Source organism: the organism of the source record quoted next, unplaced genomic scaffold (assembly GCF_019419815.1).
Source record: "Pyrus x bretschneideri cultivar Hongxiangsu unplaced genomic scaffold, Pyrus_bretschneideri_v1 Contig40, whole genome shotgun sequence".
Classification (NCBI taxonomy): Eukaryota; Viridiplantae; Streptophyta; class Magnoliopsida; order Rosales; family Rosaceae; genus Pyrus; species Pyrus x bretschneideri.
Genome location: NW_025999724.1, coordinates 4022860 through 4044670, shown reverse-complemented (window position 1 = coordinate 4044670; position 21811 = coordinate 4022860). Strand labels below are relative to the sequence as shown.

The window sequence follows — 21811 nt, the reverse complement described above, 5'->3', positions numbered from 1 at the left end:
TTTATAATATCGTTTGTTAAAAAAAAAAAAAAAAAAAAATAATTTGTTACTTAGTACTACGATCTGGTGGTATTCTTCTTTACTTGTAATGAGAGGTCTTACGTTCGATTCTCGCCAAATGAGAGTTTGAACCATAGTATTGCTAGTCAATTATGAGCCTAAGCCTACCATGTCCTCCTTAATTTTGATAATATCATTTGTTAAAAAAAAAAAAAAAAAAATTATATTTGAGTTATCTTTCTCCAGTTCATCTACCATTTCACAGTACTAGAAAGGTAAGCCTACAATTAACTGTCATAAGCAATACGTACAATAGGTGACCAAAACATAGCCTTAATTATACAGAACTTAATGTTTCCACAATTCAAGTGGGAATACATTCCCACTTGTATTGACTTCATAACTTAGTAATTTAAAGTCTTGGTCCTTGGAATTATTAGTTCAGACAATACACTATTTGTTGACTTGTAATGCATGCATAAAGTTGGATGAAATCTATACACTTAGGATTTATTATTCATTTTAAATGTTGTTTGCCTTAGCCCTTTGGCATGTGTGTGATTCACTTGTAGTTCATGCATAAAATTAGACAAAATCTATAAGATCGATTAGTCAATTAATTATAGCAAATAAATAGGCAGTTTATAATACTTTTACTCATTTGTTTTTATATAATTGAATCACTAAATGATTTCATATTTTATTATTTTATTTAGATATGATCTTTACAAAGTATTTTATAATATAAATAGTTTCTATTATAAATACAAAATTTCATGAATTGAAAACTAAGTATCTTGAGGAAGAACTTGTTTGAACCTAAAATATGCACATTTGGGCCATTCGGGCAAAATATGGTATTTGGAGGATTATTGTGCAAAAAGACTAACTTGGAAGATATTTGGCTACATCAAGGGAGATAGTTTGACATTAAAATAATGTTTTTCCCTTTTGTTTGGGTGGTGGAGATGTGCCAAGAGATTTGTTTAATCAAGACAAATGCATGCTTTTTCATTGCAAGTGCATGGGCAAACACCATGCAGGTTTTCGGGCAATGAATATGTGGTGAAAGAAGCTAGCTTGCTTCTTTTAATTACAGACACCATGCAGGCTTTCAGGCAATGAATATGTGGTGAAAGAAGCTAGCTTGCTTCTTTTAATTATTTTATTGCAAGTGGGAAATAGACATGTGGTGGAGATACAAACTTGCTTATTTTACTATTATTTCACAATGCAAGTTGGCAGTGGAGTGCATTCAGGCATGTTCTATGTTCTCAGCAAGAGGTTCTCTCAGATCTCTATATAAAGAAGTAGAAGCACAAGGATTATGGACACTCAAACAACCAATCAATCAACTCTACTTAAATCAGCTCCTTAGTTTCCTTGTAGACATTTCCTTTTAGCCAAGCACCCTTTACTTTCCTTGTTTATTAGCTCTGCTGCTCACCCGGTAGTATCGATCTCCTTTATAGTTTATGTACAACTCATTTCCAGTCATTTAAATTACAAGTAATCTACAATTCCAATCATTTATTTTCGTCTGTCATTTATACTTCCAACAAACCTGTCATTTACATATTGTTACATTTCTCCACATAAGTGAAGTCCTTATTTTTAAGGCAAAGAAAGAACCTTGATTTGAGCCACTCCCACAGCACAATTTCTTGGTTTGAAGTTGAACTCAAGCGTAGTCTCAATCATTCAAATCCCGTCTACTCGCGGCATCTAGTAGTGGCACACTCGCACCCGCCTATTTCATGTTCAATAAATTTCTGGCATGCCCGCGAGGCCTATGGCGAATTTATGGGGCGAACAGAACTTTCTTCATCCATTGAGCCATGAATGAAGTTAATTCATAATGTTAAATCTTCGTACCTAATTTGTATTTCGTAGTGTAATTATTGACTTGACTTTGAAAAATTAAACTTCTTCACATCCTGTGTGTCTTTAACTTTTTTTGGGTTACCGACGTAAATGATGCAAGTAATTAACTGAGATGTTTTTTATTTTTTTTTATTTGTAAGGAATTAACTGGGATGTTGATGGGGATTGAGGAGATGGTAGCAGCTGTGGTGGGGGTTTAGTGAAGAACCCGGATCCTCTCCGGATCCTAATATCCTAAGCCTAGGGATTATTTAATCCGGCCGTTGAAATTTGATCCAACGGCTATAATTATTATAACTTTTAGGATCTCTAGGGTTAGGATATTAGGATCCGAAGAGGATCTGGGTTCTTTAGTGAAAGGATAACTGATTTTATTTTATTTGTAAGAAATTAACTGAGATTTTCTTAGCACACTAAAAATTTTACATCAATGTGAGTTAAAAGATAACCTATTTACTTTTGAGCAATTTCCATTCAATTTAAACTCTAACGACCTTTTAAATCATTCAGAAAACCATTTTCACAAATTTTCCACTCGTGTAGAAAGTCTTTGGGTCATTTGTGATTGCTGTGCTTTTCTTTTTTTAACAGCTTATGTTGTATTTTAAGAAAAATCAGTTGTAAAATAAAGCAGTTCAACATTTGATAAATTGTATATTTATAAGTGCGAGTATAACAAAAAAAAGTGTATCAGCGTTTGATAAATTTTAATATAAAAATGATATTATTGTATATAATGATAAATATAGACATAGTAGTTGGGATTGTGACAACACCAGTGATGGTGGGGATAGTGCCAATGATGGAGGCGGCAATTGTGGGGGATTTGGTGGTTGTGACAAGAATATGGTGTGTTGGTTGCGGTGCAGGTGGCATCCCCGTGGACTAGGCCTGGCAATTTCTGACACGACCCGATAACCCGACACGACACGACACGAAATTAACAGGTGTTTGGGTCGACACGATAACGAATCGGGTCTTATCGGGTAACCCGATAAGCACCTGTTAAGATAACGGGTCGGGTCGGGTATACACGTGGGTAAACACGATACACGATAAGCAGAATATTATTTTTATAATTTTATAACCCCAAAAAAAATATTGTAATAATTATATACATTAATTTTACAATTTTATACCCCTAAAAATTATAATAAATATATATATATATATAATAAATTCACTATAAAATTTATAATAATTATACCCCAAAATATTAAGTCTATCTATACTAATTATATTATATATATATATATTAAATTTTATAAAAATTATAATGCATATTAATTAATAATTTAATATGCATGATCATGCATTTGCCAACTTGCCATCCTTTTTGAAAAAAAAAATGGAGGGAAAATGAAAATGTTAAGAAAAGTTGAAAATAAAACAAAAAAGTGAGGGAATTAGGGAAAGATGTTGGAGGGAAAAGTGAAAATGATAAGAAAAAATTGAAAAGGAAACAAAAAAGAGAGGGAAAAATGAAAATTAATAGAAGTGGTGAGAAATTTTTTTTTTTTTTAAGTTATTAACTTTTTATCACACACATGACTGTCATGACATATCTCACTATTTTTATAATGAACACGTGACACGTGATGTATGTACTATTCCGTGTACCAGTCAATTATAATTTATACGTACAAAATAAATAGATTTAAATCTACTTAATAAATATATATATATACACACACACACACGGAACTTGATTGATGGCATACGAATTCTCCAAAACTAATTTCAACGATCCAAACCGTCAAAATTGTTTGTATATGCTTGGAGATCACATCAGCAAAAAATCACAAAAAAAAAACATTCAGAGATCAAGTAACGGGACAAAGCTTTTCAACGGTTATAAACGAAAAATCACGATTTAACGATTATTTTAACTCCGATTTTGATGATTTTTTATAACTACACTACTTGACCCTATATGAATACAATGAATGAATTCGATCTTCAATTTAAAATATTTACACAAGTGGATACCACAAAATCTTATGTTATACCTAATAAAAGTATAAATAAACTCTAAGTGTTAGTCAATCTATCGTTTTACGAATTCTCCAAAACTAATTTCAACGATCCGAACCGTCAAAATTGTTTGTATATGCTTGGAGATCACATCAGCAAAAAATCACAAAAAAAAAAACATTCAAAGATCAAGTAACGAGACAAAGCTTTTCAACGGTTATAAACGAAAAATCAAGATTTAACGGTTATTTTAACTCCGATTTTGATGATTTTTTATAACTACACTCCTTGACCCTATATGAATACAATGAATGAATTCGATCTTCAATTTAAAATATTTACACAAGTGGATACCACAAAATCTTATGTTATACTTAATAAAAGTATAAATAAACTCTAAGTGTTAGTCAATCTATCATTTTACGAATTCTCCAAAACTAATTTCAACGATCAAAACCGTCAAAATTGTTTGTATATGCTTGGAGATCACATCAGCAAAAAATCACAAAAAAAAAAACATTCAAAGATCAAGTAACGGGACAAAGCTTTTCAACGGTTATAAACGAAAAATCAAGATTTAACGGTTATTTTAACTCCGATTTTGATGATTTTTTATAACTACACTCCTTGACCCTATATGAATACAATGAATGAATTTGATCTTCAATTTAAAATATTTACACAAGTGGATACCACAAAATCTTATGTTATACTTAATAAAAGTATAAATAAACTCTAAGTGTTAGTCAATCTATCATTTTACGAATTCTCCAAAACTAATTTCAACGATCAAAACCGTCAAAATTGTTTGTATATGCTTGGAGATCACATCAGCAAAAAATCACAAAAAAAAAACATTCAGAGATCAAGTAACGGGACAAAGCTTTTCAACGGTTATAAACGAAAAATCACGATTTAACGGTTATTTTAACTCCGATTTTGATGATTTTTTATAACTACACTTCTTGACCCTATATGAATACAATGAATGAATTCGATCTTCAATTTAAAATATTTACACAAGTGGATACCACAAATCTTATGTTATACTTAATAAAAGTATAAATAAACTCTAAGTGTTAGTCAATCTATCGTTTTACGAATTCTCCAAAACTAATTTCAACGATCCAAACCGTCAAAATTTTTTGTATATGCTTGGAGATCACATCAACAAAAAATCACAAAAAAAAAACATTCAAAGATCAAGTAACGGGACAAAGCTTTTCAACGGTTATAAACGAAAAATCAAGATTTAACGGTTATTTTAACTCCGATTTTGATGATTTTTTATAACTACACTCCTTGACCCTATATGAATACAATGAATGAATTCGATCTTCAATTTAAAATATTTACACAAGTGGATACCACAAAATCTTATGTTATACTTAATAAAAGTATAAATAAACTCTAAGTGTTAGTCAATCTATCATTTTACGAATTCTCCAAAACTAATTTCAACGATCAAAACCGTCAAAATTGTTTGTATATGCTTGGAGATCACATCAGCAAAAAATCACAAAAAAAAAACATTCAAAGATCAAGTAACGGGACAAAGCTTTTCAACGGTTATAAACGAAAAATCAAGATTTAACGGTTATTTTAACTCCGATTTTGATGATTTTTTATAACTACACTCCTTGACCCTATATGAATACAATGAATGAATTCGATCTTCAATTTAAAATATTTATACAAGTGGATACCACAAAATCTTATGTTATACTTAATAAAAATATAAATAAACTCTAAGTGTTAGTCAATCTATCATTTTACGAATTCTCCAAAACTAATTTCAACGATCAAAACCGTCAAAATTGTTTGTATATGCTTGGAGATCACATCAACAAAAAATCACAAAAAAAAAACATTCAGAGATCAAGTAACGGGACAAAGCTTTTCGACGGTTATAAACGAAAAATCAAGATTTAACGGTTATTTTAACTCCGATTTTGATGATTTTTTATAACTACACTCCTTGACCCTATATGAATACAATGAATGAATTCGATCTTCAATTTAAAATATTTACACAAGTGGATACCACAAATCTTATGTTATACTTAATAAAAGTATAAATAAACTCTAAGTGTTAGTCAATCTATCGTTTTACGAATTCTTCAAAACTAATTTTAACGATCCAAACCGTCAAAATTGTTTGTATATGCTTGGAGATCACATCAGCAAACTCTTTATCCTTGCACATTTAATATTTGTAATAGATTAGTAGTGTATGTATTATTTTTTTTATTAGGCTTTCATTTTCGAGTGTAGATATAGTACTTGAACGAGAAATGTTTTAATGTTTTCAAGTAATATTTATGTCGCAATGTGTGGTATGTGCAAATTGTAAAAAAATATATTTTTTTCTTAACGGGTCATAACGGGTCGGGTCACTTTACCCGTTGGGTAAAGTGACACGACCTGTTAAGGACCCGTTAAGATAACGGGTGTGACACGACACGACCCGTTAAGATAACAGGTGTTACACGAAAACGACACGAACACGACAGACACGACCCGTTTGCCAGGCCTACCGTGGACCAAGGTTCACATGTAGGATGATGACTAATAGCACTAGCACAAGCACAAACACTAAAATTCCCCCAATCTTAAAACAAATACGCTCAAGATTTCCCTTGCCCCTATTAAGTCTAGTTTTGATAAGTCAAAATATGTCGAGTTTTTTTGTTCAACCATGCAAGTGAGTCGAAATTTCGAATGGTGGGGTTGTCACAGAGTCTTTTCACATGTAATAAGTCTATTAACTTTATCTGCGTATGCTCAGGTAAACTTTCATAACACCTCTGTGGAAAATCAGTCATTAGTAAAAGATCTTGTGGCTAGAGATGAGGGGTGGAGATGCACTTTCACTTGGGTGGATTCAGTTGACTATTGTCCAGGGACTTGTCTAGAGGTGGAATTGCTCTAAGTGAAAAGTTCTAGGTTCGATTCTCCTCAAATGCGATTTGACGTATCACGTTTCAAAAAATCATTAACTTGTCACTTCACTCAAACTCCGTTACGTTTTACAAACAAAATAAGTCATGTGCAAGTTTCAGACTTTTCAACTCTCGTTTTTTTTAATGAACATGATTGACCACGTTGAATTCTCAAAACTTGTAATTAGTTAAACTCCATTTTAGTGAGCCTGAGTACCATTTTAGTATTTCACCATAAGTTTACGAAACGAACGAGAGATTTTTTTTCATACCAAAAGATAAAGAACTTGTAAAAAGGAAGTCAAAAGTTGAAAACCAATTATCATCCACCCCTACATATATTTTTGTACTAGCCTTCATGCGCTCACGCGCGTGGAGAAGACATTTTTTTAATCACAGTGTGTTACACGTGACTTATACGTTTTAAATGTATTTATATACGTAAATTGACAAAAAGAAAGTCAAATATTTGAAGTAAAAGAATAATTAATTAAAGCAGCTGAATCCACATAATAAAATCATTCTCTATTGAATTTACATTAAGAATAGAGAAAATAACATTTAATAAATAACTGATTTCAATTATTTGCTAGCTCATTGTGAGGCTAAGCCCACTCCTTTCTCCTTAGTGTAGATAATATTGTTTGTTCAAAAAAAAAATCATTTGACAACTAATTTAATTACATTATTATGCGCGTGCGAAATGCCTTTTTTATAACGGCTATTACATGCCTCTTAAAATGTTTTAAATGTGCTTTAAAATAAAGAAAATAATATTTAATAAATAACTGATTAAATCACATTATTGCTAGCATATTGTGAGATGCTAATTATAAATAATAAAAAAATTAATTATTAAAATGACAAAAATATCCTGACCACATTTAATGTATTATTTTTGGGTTGCTTTTGAAGTTTTTTATTAGATGGGCATTTCTGTCCAATTATTTTTGTGAACCTTGTGCCCCCAAAAGTCATTGTTCATCGGTGGGCTTGGCTTTATTTTACATAAATAAAAAGTGTTACTATACCCACCCATCAATGTTATCTTATCACCCACTTTATATTCTCACCAGCCATAAAAAGTTAAAAATACCTAATACTCTGTTTGCACCATCGATTATTCCTAGAACGTCCTTGATACATTTTTTCAACTATTTTCCTACAGAAAACTAAAAATGAAATTCAAAACCACACCACCCGACCCAATTCAATGGCAACCCCCTTCCCACCACCAGCCAACTTTTTCACTTTGGAAACGAGGAAAATGAGCGACATTCTCGGTTGAATCGATCGTCGTTTCTAGACTGGTAAGGATGATTTAGGTTGAGGTTAAGTTTGTTTATTTGTGGGTTCAATTAAGATGGAGAAAAGAAAAGATTAGGCTGGGGATGAGACCCCAAAACGATGGAGGATGGTTGCCGTCAGATTGGACGGGGTGGGCGTGGCTCTTCGCTTTCCTTCTAATTTCAATTTTTGTCTTGTTTTTTCTTATAATTTTAACAAAGCAGCAACTAGAGCTAGTGTGTTGATTGCATCCGCCATTTTTTTTCACAGCTTCTCATATCCTTCTCCTCAAATCTTTCTTTGCTTTTTGGGACTTATCCTCCATAATAAAGCAATGTACTATTTGGGGCCACTTACTTCAGCCTAATGATATTTATTTTCATTTGTAAGTAAAAATCCTAGGTTAGCTCAAGTTTTATAATATCATTTGTTAAAAAAAATAAAAATTTGTTACTTAGTTCTACGGTCTAGTGTTAATTCCTCTTTACTTGTAAGTATGATGTTTTAAGTTTGATTCTCACCAAAGGTGAATTTGAACCATATTATTGCTAATCCATTCTGAGCTTAAGCCTACCCCATCCTTCTTAGTTTATTCAAAAACAAAAAAAATTATATTTGGGTTATCTTTCTCCAGTTTATCTGCCATTTCACGGCACAAGAAAGGTAAGCCTACAATTAACTGTCAGACGTATGATAGATGACCAAAATATAACCACATCTTTAATTATAGGATTTTTATCACAAATGATTTCTAAAATTGACCCACCCCCATCAAGATAGTTCCTGAAATTGAAAATCAATCAATGTAATCCCTAAAAATGGATATTACAAATCAACGTGATCATTATATCACTATTCCATTAAACATTATGTTATGTGCTGTGGCACATAAGTGGGTACCACAAGTTCAATTAAATATTACCATACAATTAAAAAATTGAAAGAAAAAAGTTGATCTTTCATCTTCTTCCGCTAAGCTCTGTGCAGACGTCGTAATGGCGTCTCGGTGAATTGCACCGGGTGCTACGCAATCAGGCCGAGAGCTCCATCAACGCCTCCATTGAGATCGAATCCGAGAACCAAAAAAAAATGGGAATAAACACAAATTCGGTGACAAATTCGATTCCGCTTGAACAATGCGAAAAGCTCGTCAGGATTTCCGGTCTGGTTTCGCTACTTTCGTCCATTACCCAGTTCTGAAAACCCGGCGAATTCACCACCTGGGTAGGACTTGGATTTGGGTTACGGCGTTCCAAGCTTTCTATTATGGCTTCCTCATCTGGTTCGATAAATTGGAGCTTTGAATCTAGCGCGGGGGGCGGTTGTGGTGTCGTGCTATGGCCCTTCTTCTTGTTGTTGTTTTTTTTTTTTTTTTTTTCAAGTTTTTAATTATATGAAAATAATTTTTTTTATTTAAGTCTTTGGGTCATTTGTGATTGCTGTGCTTTTTTTTTTTTTTAACGGTTTATGTTGTATTTTAAGAAAAATCAACTGTAAAATAAAGCAATTCAATATTTGATAAATTGTATATTTATAAGTGCGAGTATAACAAAAAAAATGTATCAGCGTTTGATAAATTTTAATATAAAAGTGATATTATTGATATTATTGTATATAATGATAAATATAGATATAGTAGTTGGGATGGTGACAACACCAGTGATGGTGGGGATAGTGCCAATGATGGAGGCGGCAATTGTGGGGGATTTGGTGGTTGTGACAAGAATATGGTGTGTTGGTTGGGGTGCAGGTGGCATCCCCGTGGACCAAGGTTCACATGTAGGATGATGATTAATAGCACTAGCACTAGCACAAGCACAAGCACAAAAATTCCCCCAATCTTAAAACAAGAACGTTCAAGATTGCCCTTGCCCCTGTTAAGTCTAGTTTTGATAAGTCAAAATATGTCGATTTTTTTGTTCAACCATGCAAGTGAGTCGAAATTTCGAATGGTGGGGTTGTCGCAGAGTCTTTTCACATGTAATAAGTCTATTAACTTTATCTGCGTATGCTCAGGTAAACTTTCATAACACTTGTGTAGAAAATTAGTCATTAGTAACAGATCTTGTGGCTAGAGATGAGGGGTGGAGATGCACTTTTACTTGGGTGGATTGAGTTGACTATTGTCCAGGGACTTTTCTAGAGGTGGAATTGCTCTAAATGAAAGGTTATAAGTTCGATTCTCCTCAAATGCGATTTGACGTATCAAGTTTCAAAAAATCATTAACTTGTCACTTCACTCAAACTCCGTTAAGTTTTACATACAAAATAAATCATCTGCAAGTTTCAGACTTTTCAACTCTCGTTTTTTTTAATGAACATGATTGACTATGTTGAATTCTCAAAACTTGTAATTAGTTAAACTCCATATTAGTGAGCCTAAGTACCATTTTAGTATTTCACCATAAGTTTACGAAACGAACGAGAGATTTTTTTTTCGTACCAAAAGATAAAGAACTTGTAAAGAGGAAGTCAAAAGTTGAAAACCAATTATCGTCCACCCCTACATATATTTTTGTACTAGCCTTCATGCGCTCACGCGCGTGCAGAAGACATTTTTTTAATCACAGTATGTTACGCGTGACTTACACATTTTAAATGTATTTATATGCGTAAATTGACAAAAGGAAAGTCAAATATTTGAAGTAAAAGAATAATCAATTAAAGCAGCTGAATCGACATAATAAAATCATTCTCTATTGAATTTACATTAAGAATAGAGAAAATAATATTTAATAAATAATTGATTTCAATTATTGCTAGTTCATTATGAAGCTAAGCCCACTCCCTCCTCATTAGTGTAGATAATATCGTTTGTTCAAAAAAAAAAAAATTCATTTGACAACTAATTTAATTACATTATTATGTGCGTGTGAAATGTTTTTTTTATAACGGGTATTACATGCCTCTTAAAATGTTTTAAACGTGCTTTAAAATAAAAAAATATATATATATTTAATAAACAATTGATTGAATCACATTATTGCCAGCCTATTGTAAGATGCTAATTATAAATTAATAATTAAAATGACGAAAATATCCCAACCACATTTAATGTATTATTTTTGGTTTGCTTTTGAAGTTTTTTATTTGATGGGCATTTCTGTCCAATTATTTTTGTGACGCTTGTACCCCCAAAAATCATTGTTCATCGGTGGGCTTGGCTTTATTTTGCATAAATAAAAAGTGTTACTACACCCACCCATCAATGCTATCTTATCACCCACTTTATATTCTCACAAGCCATAAAAAGTTAAAAACACCTAATACTCTGTTTGCACCATCGATTATTCCTAGAACGTCATTGATACATTTTTTCAACTATTTTCCTACAGAAAACAAAAAATGAAATTCAAAACCACACCACCTGACCCAATTCAATGGCAACCCCCTTCCCACCGCCAGCCAACTTTTTCACTCTGGAAACGAGGAAAATGAGTGACATTATCGGTCGAATCGATCGTCGTTTCTGGACTGGTAAGGACGATTTAGGTTGAGGTTGAGTTTGTTTATTTATGGGTTCAATTAAGATGGAGAAAAGAAAAGATTAGGTTGGGGATGAGACCCCAAAATAGTGGAGGATGGTTGCCGTCAGATTGGACGGGGTGGGCATGGCTCTTTGCTTTCCTTCTAATTTTCAATTTTTGTCTTGTTTTTTCTTCTAATTTTAACAAAGCAGCAACTAGAACTAGTATGTTGATTGCATCCGCCATTTTTTTTTCACAGCTTCTCATATCCTTCTCCTCAAATCTCTCTTTGTTTTTTGGGACTTATCCTCCATAATAAAGATAACAGTGTTTTTAAAATAAAAAAATTGGAAACAAAATGTTGAATTTATTTTATTTTGGCCAATAAAAAAAAAGATAATAATGTATTTGGTTAGGGTTTCAAAAGTCATTTTACAAAAGGTTAAATATATCATTAAAATTGGAATTTCATGAATTGGGGAGATTACTTGTGGAAATTTGGTACTGGAAGAATCAATGCGTGGGAGTGGGAGTGCATCAGTGTTAATATTATTGCTTTCTTTTCCACCAAACAGATTTATCTTTTCGGGGAGAAATTGTTTTTATGTTTTATATTTTTTTTACAATGATATATTTTTACAATAAAATTAAATTTGAGCGCTCAAATTTTACATTTTATTAATTAAACATTGTGGGATTTCAATTTTTAATTAAAAAGCTTCAAAATTTGATTAATGTGCTGCAACCTTTATCTATAACATTTGAGAGGATCCTTTTCCTAATGATCCTAGGGATTCTGTGATCTCACTCATTCATCGTATATTGTGCGGTCAGTTTTCGTTAGTTACTATTCATATTTAATTTTAAATTTTGAAAAGATTTATGACCGCATGATGTACAATGAACGAATGAGATCATGGGACCCTAAGATCCTTAGGAAAATGATCTGATCTCAAATTTCCAACTCAACATTTTATATAAAGTTTAAAGAAAATAAGAGTTTTTTTATTATTAAAACTAAAGGGGCTCCTAAATTTATGGCAATTGAAATAAATTTCAACTTTCTAACAATAGATGCCATGAAGATTGTTTCATTTTCAAGTAATGTAATATTTGGGGCCACTTCCTTCAATCTAATGGTATTCTTTTTCATTTGTAAGTAAAAATCCTAGGTTAGCTCAAGTTTTATAATATCATTTGTTAAAAAAAAATAAAAATTTGTTACTTAGTTCTACGGTCTAGTGGTAATTTCTCTTTACTTGTAAGTATGATGTTTTAAGTTCTATTTTCACCAAAGGTGAATTTAAACCATATTATTATTAGTCCATTCTGAGCTTAAGCCTACCCTGTCCTCCTTAATATAGATAATATAGTTTATTCAAAAACAAAAAAAAATATATTTGGGTTATCTTTCTCCAGTTTATCTGCCAGTTCATGGCACAAGAAAGGTGAGCCTACAATTAACTGTCAGACGTATGATAGGTGACCAAAATATAACCACATCTTTAATTATAGGATTTTTATCACAAATGATCTCTAAAATTGACCCATCACATCAAGATGGTTTTTGAAATTGAAAATCAATCAATGTAATCCCTAAAAATGGATATTGCAAATCAACGTGGTCTTTATGCCACTATTCGATTAAACATTATGTTATGTGTTGTAACACATAACTGGATCTCACAAGTTCAATTAAATATTACCATATGGATTAAAATATTTAAATAAAAAACAAATATCGTTTTCATACAATTAAAAACTTGAAAGAAAAAAATTGATCTTTCATCTTCTTCCGCTAAGCTCTGTGCAGACGTGGTAATGGCATCTCGGTGAATTGCACCGGGTGCTACGCAATCAGGCCGAGAGCTCCATCAACGCCTCCATTGAGATCGAATCCGAGAACCAAAAAAAAATGGGAATAAACTCAAATTCGGTGACAAATTCGATTCCGCTTGAACAATGCGAAAAGCTCGTCAGGATTTCCGGTCTGGTTTCGCTACTTTCGTCCATTACCCAGTTCTGAAAACCCGGCGAATTCACCACCTGGGTAGGACTTGGATTTGGGTTACGGCGTTCCAAGCTTTCTATTATGGCTTCCTCATCTGGTTCGATAAATTGGAGCTTTGAATCTAGCGAGGGGGGCGGTTGTGGTGTCGTGCTATGGCCCTTCTTCTTCTTCTTCTTGTTTTTTTTTTGTTTTTTCAAGTTTTTAATTATATGAAAATAATTTTTTTATTTAAATATTTTAATCTATATGGCAATATTTAATTGGATTTGTAAGACCTCGTTATGTGCTACATCAACAAATAACAAAATGTTTAAAGGAATAGTGATGAAAATACCATATTAATTTGCGATAACTATTTTCAGAGACTACATCAATTGAATTTCAATTTCAATAACTATCTTGATGGAATAGGTCAATTTCAATGACTATTTGTTATAAAAACCCTCAATTATACAGGGCTTATAAGTTTCCACAATTCAAGTGGTAATGTATTCCCACTTGTATTGACTTCATGACTTAGTAATTTAAAGTCTTGATCCTTGGAATTATTAGTTTAGACAATACACTATTTGTTGACTTGTAGTGCATGCATAAAGTTGGATGAAATCTATACACTTAGGATTTATTATTTGTTTTAAACTAGACAAAAATGTCCGCCCGTTGCTACGGAATTTGAATGCATCAACCTTAACTACTCGAATAAAACACATTTAACCTTAAAAAAAATCAACAAATCATGAAGGAACTAAAATGATAAATCTAGGAAATTATAAAAAGCATTGTAACCATAGATCTAGAAAATTATAAAAATTCATCCAATCAAGAGACAATATAATAGTTGTGGGAAGGTGGGTATGCAACTAAGAACCTAAGATATACTTGATTTGCAATTCCATTACCAAGTTTAATAAACCAACATAGATGAATTGATCCATCATTATTGTTTGTCACATAATTGTAGCTTCATCTTCCATCTTTTCTTTACTTTCTCAATTTCTCTCACACTACAACCTCATTCATCATTCAATGAATTCAGATTTCAAATAAAGACAGATGGCGCCTTAATGACTCGAATCCTCACTAACCAACTAGCTTAAATGCCATTGTTTTGCATTTGTGCATTTGTGACTCGAATCCTCACTAACATATCAAATCATGTATATATAGATTCTACTAGTTTATATGCATTTGTGCATACAGCACATATACTTTCGCCTCGACTAGTTTATATTCGATTCAAATCACAAGAACCTTTCGCCTCTACTGCCAACGAAGAAAAAAATTAGTCAATGATTAAAAGAGAAACGGACTTTCGTGAAGATTCATCAACAACATCATTAAGGCTTAGCCAATTAAATTCGTAAAACGGACGTATAATGCACATAAGAATCTTGAGTCTAATTTAAGAAAAATGAATTATGCTTATGACTTCCCACTGCAAATGTGTCATGCCTGAACGATTGAGCTTAAAATCCTAACACAACAGCAGCAAGGAAAACGGACTCAAAACAAAAATTAACGACAAAATTGAGTTGATGAATCCATTTAAGCACAAAAGTTTAGGCATTCACCAATGGTCCGACTTGAACGGCGTCTCATAAGCTCTAACAAATATTAAACTGTGGATGTCAATGAAAAGGAGGTAAGCACACCTAAGTTTCTATAGTACAGACACCAATCCAACAACTATATTCCATATATTCTCAACTCCAACTTTCAGTACAAAACCAAATTAATTACAGCAGTAAGCATCATGAAATAGTCGGTGCAAAATATTTGATAAAAATGAATAGGCTAAGTATGGGAAAACTTCACTACCATTAATTCAAAACAATTATTTAAAAGGAAATTCAAAATAAAAAACAAAAGAACTCGCCTGGCAAATCCTTCTCCAGGATCTTCCACTCTTCCTGAATTCTCTTTGCCACAGACACAATCGTCGGAGCTTGGGAACTGAATCCTTTGTTCGGAACTGTCGCGGAAGTGACCGACTATCAGGACCACGTCATCTTCAAGTGGCTGAGGGCGAAGCAAGGTTGAGATAAACAACAAAGAGCCACAAAGATTTGATCTTTATTAATTTAGCGAAAACCCCAATTCATATAAAACAACAGTTTCCACCACCATATTCATTTCAACAGCAAGCACAGAAATTGCATGTAAAAGAAATTACAAAAAATTGAAGAAATAGAGGTAAGAACAATACCAAATCCAGGCCCACCAGGTCCTGTGCTGCTACTGTGCAGTGTAATCAGCTTCTCTGAGACCATTTGTTCCATAAAATCTGGCGCTTTTGAGCTCCAATCTGTGTAAACACTTCTAGAGTTTGAAGGGGTGCAGAGAAAAATGGGTTTAGAAAGCAGGGAAGAAAGTGCCAGAAGCTAAAACCCCACTAATCATTTTTTACTTCAGATTCTCAGATTCTGTCACTTTTTCATTGTTTCTCCCCTTTTCTTGTCAGCTCTCAACAAAACAAATATCTTCTGAGTTCTCTTTCTCTCTCTGCAATTCCCACGCCCAGCTCCCTCTCATCTGTCTCTGCCATCCCCCACTCTCTCACAATCTCACTGAGTCGAAACCCCTAGCTCCCACTTCTCTCCAACCTGTCAGTCCCTCTGTCCTCCTCCCCCAACGACGCTCTGACCGAAGCAACAGGCAGTCATCTCTCCCCGAGTCAAAATTCGCAGCCCTCCTCTCTCTTCCTCTCACCAAATCCTATCTCTCTCCCTCCCTCCCTCTCTTCTCTCTCTGCTCGCTCACTCTCTCCCGACAGCATGGTCTCACCGAGTCCCACTGCAGCTCAGAATACTTCTCCTCAGTCACTCCAAATTACTAATTGGGTTACACTCCGAAGCCCACATTTTCTACACAATCTAAATCTAACTCTCACTAAGCCACAAACACACAATTCGACATCTCACAAACACTGAAATATAACCACGTCATGTAAGCAATGCAAGATCCATAAACCAAGAATTACAATAAAACAAAATTGAAAAGAAAGCAAGAATTTACAACCAATGTAAACAAACATAAGCACCTATGTGTATTAGACATTTAACCAAATCTCATCAACAAAATTAACTCCCTGTTCACTGACTCATAGTCCACTGCACTCAAATTCATCGTCTAAAATATATAAAATGTGGTAACAAAGACGATGCCTTTCGATATAGAGAATGTTAGGCAACCAAAGATTTAAGATCCAAAAAGTTCCCAATTCCAGCACCTTTATGTGACCAAAAAACTTTACCAAGTGAGCACTGAAGCAGGCTGCTATACATCTACTCATAGTTGACTGAGTTGTCACTGTTTCAAATAAAGAAGAAAGGAAGAAGGATATTCAGTTGCAGTCAGCCATTCTCAGAGAAAGAGTCTTACACACCATAGAATTTGAGAAATACTAAGCAGAATTAATGTTAGCTAATGCATACCCCCGCATCAAATCAAGGCAGAACATCTATTTTATATCATAAAACAATGTGTAATCCTTAAAACTAAAGTAGATATATCAGAATCTAGCAATAGCATTTTCCACAACAAATTTTGCAATGATATCCCGCTGATAAAGCTTAGTTAATGATATATGCATTGAAAATGCAAACTTTAAAAACATGTCAAGGACTGTAAATACATTATCATCTGAGTGTAACTAAGAAGCAATCTGCAGAATCGACTACTATAGAATTTGAACTTATGAAATGTGGAGTGGAGACCTGAATGTAACAAATTGGTGTTGAGTGGATAATTCCAAACATAAAAAATTTAGACCACCCAAACGCAAACAGAAGAATTAAATAAAGAATCGAACGCATACGCAATCTAATTAGACAAATAAGTGAACTTTCCCATGCCGAAATCCGAAAGGCCAACAGAAATCTCTCATTACAGCACAGAAGACAAAACTTATAACTAATCAAAATTAGGTGAACCAATTGAAGAGAACATAACTCTTGTAACCAATCAGGAAAAGATGCTTTTAAATCCCAGAAAAAAAATTAAGAAGAGTTTTTAGAAAACCATCATTTCATTTATTTTACAGTCTTACATTTGGGATTAAACAGAAAATATAACTAAAAATGCCAACTTTCTCAGAAAAAAAAACTACAGCTATTTTTTACAAATTTCCATCACCCAACACTGAAAAATGAGAATCACGAAGCAACGAAGAACAGAACAAGTGAGAACCGAAACGTTAAAGACAACACGTACCATTTCAAAGACCAAAAATCCTGCGAGGAAAAAAAAATCCCAGCAAATCAGTACATCGGCACTCCCTGCAAAACCCCAAAATCAGAAAATTAGAAAAGAACCCAAACTCAGTGGCATGGTCCTCGTTTCTCCATTAATCAGAAGCTGATGACCTAATGAAAAAGAACCCAAAACAGACTGCTTAAATTATGGAAAGTGCTTATAAAGCTCATGAACAACTTTCAGAGCCTGCATAGAAATGGTATAGCGTAGATAACAATAGACAATAATACTATGCACAGCATAACCTAAATCCGATAAGTTGCATTCCACATACACACACAGATATGTCTACATATATATAGATGACCCACAGAGATTAACACCATGCGGAGGTGTGCACGCGCGCACACATAAAATATACATGCATACTTAAATTTTTCAGACAATAATACTTCACAACATATGTTGCAAGCCAGGACTATTTGGTTGACTCAAATGAAATTGATGGGTTAGAAAAAGAAAAAAATACAAAGACGGATGTTCTTATGTCGTTCTCCTCTTACATCGACAGAACACACACACCTGTGTTTTAATGCTCCAATACTCAATGAGAAGGCACCAGGCAAGAAGAAGCTCAAGGCTGGAATTCCAAAGAGTACAACCTATAAAGCAGACCACAAAAATTAGACAAAACCCAAAAACTAAACAGTTAAAAAACCCCCTAAAATGAAAAATAAAATAAAATAAAACTAAATTTGCAGAAATGTCATAGCTTGTACCCTATCATATCCAAGTTGTCGTACATCCTCGAGCCTTTGCGTTCATGTGTGCTTTCTCAATTTGAGTGTAAACCCCCAAAATAAACTGCAAAATTCTAGAAATGGAAAAATGAACTGCAAACCCGTCAATCATTTCTCAAAATAAACTGCAAATCACAAAATTACCTACTCCAAATCGGCCGGAGAACTCACCAAGAAACAAAGGCTTTTCTGGGCTTAAAATTTCCTTCGAATTGGGACCAAATTCACTTTTTTTCAGCAAGAGGTTGTTGTGCTTTGATAGTTTCTGAGAGAGAGAATCGAAGAGATTTATAACGGCTTGGTGGTTTTATTACATTTCCATGGTGCTCTCCCTCTCTCTGTAGTCATCAATATCTTTCTTACCAAAAACGCCATTTTTAGACCGCAAATGTCATATATGGTTGGAACTTGGACCAATGTCCCTATCTTTCCAAACAGTTAAAGAAGAACAAATCCATTCAAAAAAGAAAAGTAAATCACATACTTCAAAAAGCAGATGGGATTCTATTCTGCAGTCCGTATCCAAAAAGAAAGATAACGTCAACTATAATATGAGTCCCCAATTGCAAGGAATATCATCTCTCTCTCTCTCTCTCTCTCTCTCTCTCTCTCTCTCTCTCTCTCTCTCTAGATTTTCTAAAATGGAAAACAATGGTGATAAGTGATTGAATTGAAACCAGAAAGAAACACATTAGACACTCACCTGAGAAATTCGAAGAGCCGCTTCCTTCTTTCTCCTTTGTGGTGAAGATTTTATGAATAAAAGACTGAAACAAAAGGGTAAACACAGAATCCAATTAATTAACAAAATCTGAAAAAAAAACACCATTCTGTTTGCCGAAAGATCCTTTTGCTTTTATCCACAAAATAGAAAAGAAGAAGAATTTGGAAACAAAAATAAGAAAAAAGAACCTTCTTTTTTTCACGTCTTGATTGCTGACAGTCATTTCCAAAACTGCAACTTTTTCATCAACTGTTATTCACAGACCTTCACAAACCTACAGATAACAGATAAATACTGCAATTAGATCAAAACCCTCCAAACCGCGGATAATTAAATTGCTCCTATTTATTTTAAATCGTCAAAAAAAAAAAAAAAAGGAAATTTCATGAATTGGACAAAATAAATTATAGATTAAAAACAAAGGACAGCGTGAGAATATTGGTAAAATATTGAGATTGAACAAACGAATACAATTCCCAGAGAATAAGAATCTAGTTACCTACATCCAAAAAATAGCATCAAACACAAACACCCAAATGCAATTCAGTTTCAGATGACAGAATAAATAGAACATAAATTAGCAGAACTTTGGTGAAGGATTATAATGAGACAGTTAAGGTTCCAAGCTCTTTGCCTTCTTGAATCAATCAATTATTTTTCAAAACAATCTAAGGTCCACATAAACTTCCATGCTTCTATAGTTTAGAGCTAACTTCTTCTTCTTAAGCCTTTTCACACCATGTGGTTCGAATTACGAAAATCTATTTTCTTTTTTCAGTTTACATGTGTGTGAAAATCCAAATTCCAACTAATACGATCATAACTGCATAAAAGATAAGAAAATTGACTTCCCGAATTCATCAAACATTGAGAATTCATAATAAAATTGTGGGAAACAACTTCAACCTCCACTACACCATTCAAATTCCTAGTCTTTAAATTAAAAACCATAAGATTCCAACTTTCGTCCAAAAAAGAAAGGTAAAACAATAATGTAAAAGAAAAAGCATACATTATCGAACCCAGCAATGTTCTTGTTCTCCGCAAAGAACTCCGCCGGCGATTCTGCAGAAAAATTGAAAGCATGTCTAATGAATATTCAAACACATGCGTACAGAAAACGAAGGCAGAGAGAGAGAGGAGAGAGAAACTCTGTTCGAGAACACTATCTCTGGGCTTTCTGGGCGTCTTCGATTGGCGTTTCTTAGGCTCCGTCTGGCTCCTGCTGCTCCCTCGAGCTTCCATTTCAAATTCCCAATCAAATCTTCGCCCCCAAAAAAACTGTCGATCCTCTTCGAATAGATCGATCGATTCTAGAGACAGAGAAAGGAGGAGTAAGACGACGGAGCCGAGAGAAGGGAGACGGCGGCGAGAGGAGGATAGGATGGAGGCGAGACCGTCGTTCTCGCGGGGTCTGCGAGACGGAAGAGGCAAGGAGGGTTTGAGAAATCCCTGGAAATCAGCCTACCCCTCAAATCCCGACGGCCCCCATGCTTTTCTCTGACTGTACCCCCTCTCCCACTCATGAAATCGAGGATCCCCATTCCTCCCTCTCCCTCTCTCTCTGTCGCTCTGTCTCCCTCTCCCTCTGTCTCTCTATCTCGATCCCAGAGCGGCATGGCCTCCCATCCCTCCAACAACCCTCTGACCGATGCATCAGCCACAGGACACCCACCCGCACGTCCCTGCCGAAAATCCTCTCCCCTAAATCCCCGCGAACGTCTCCCTCCATCACGTCAACCCTTCCGTCCCCCTTCTGTCTTTCCCCCCGGTGAAAGGCCACATCCAACCCAAAACCCTTTCCAAAGCCAGTGAGCTCCAAAACATATGAATATACATACATATATATATATATATATATATATATATAAGGATTGAATACACATATAAGGATCACTTTCTTAGGTGATGTGGAATGTCACAGTATGACTTGATAAAAAATACAAAAATCAAATTTGTTGCCAACAAAAGAAACATACATGTTTCAAAAGTAATATTGTTCCAAAAATCAATATAACAAAGGTGTTTTCCTAACAATTGACAGGGTTTAGAATGTTTTTCTTAATTATTCACCTTTGGTTTGATTGCATTCAATCTCAAGACCACAATGATGCGTGAGGCGCAATGACAAATGGATAAATGAGCCTTGATCATTGCTACATTTGGATTCGAGCATGTAAAAATGTAAATTGCTTGCTCCAACTAATTTGAAGAAAACCAATAACGATATGCAAAAGGAAGAGATCATGAATATACCTCGAGCAAAGTACACAACGTTTGGAGCAAAGGATTGTCAAAAGTGAAGCAACAAATTTTGTTATTCTAACTAATTTACTGACTAGACTAAAACACAAGCTTGTGTAGGCTACACGAATACAAAGGTACTCCTGCACTGCAAATCCTCTAAATCCACTCCTTACGGGAACATGCTGTTACAAACAATCAAAATCGATTGAATTAATACCACGTCTTTTGTTGCTCTAGCAATCAAGTTGGTGCCTGCACATGTAACAACTTGCTGCATCAAA

At 34.0% G+C, this 21811-nt stretch overlaps 1 protein-coding gene and 2 long non-coding RNA genes across 20 annotated transcripts in view; 1 reads left to right on the top strand and 2 right to left on the bottom strand.

Annotated features, from left to right (window-relative positions):
• LOC103932526 (serine/threonine-protein kinase BSK3-like) overlaps positions 1 to 21811 on the top strand; it is a 92460-nt gene that overhangs the window by 60499 nt on the left and 10150 nt on the right. The gene's annotated exons all lie outside the window — the stretch shown is intronic.
• On the bottom strand, positions 13761 to 15187 carry LOC125469125. Its single transcript, XR_007251451.1, has 2 exons — positions 15137 to 15187; positions 13761 to 14825 (listed from the first exon to the last, which is right to left on the bottom strand). It is a non-coding gene; the product is annotated as an uncharacterized LOC125469125 (long non-coding RNA).
• LOC125469114 lies at positions 15194 to 20751 on the bottom strand. 14 transcript variants are annotated; one of them, XR_007251418.1, is made up of 10 exons: positions 20435 to 20751; positions 20296 to 20348; positions 19472 to 19557; positions 19263 to 19326; positions 18539 to 18985; positions 18342 to 18421; positions 17778 to 17842; positions 16795 to 16874; positions 15772 to 16491; positions 15194 to 15584 (listed from the first exon to the last, which is right to left on the bottom strand). It is a non-coding gene; the product is annotated as an uncharacterized LOC125469114 (long non-coding RNA). The 14 variants fall into 14 exon arrangements; XR_007251422.1 differs by having other exon boundaries at positions 15772 to 16874; positions 18539 to 18623; positions 18704 to 18985; XR_007251417.1 differs by having other exon boundaries at positions 15772 to 16874; positions 18539 to 18652; positions 18731 to 18985.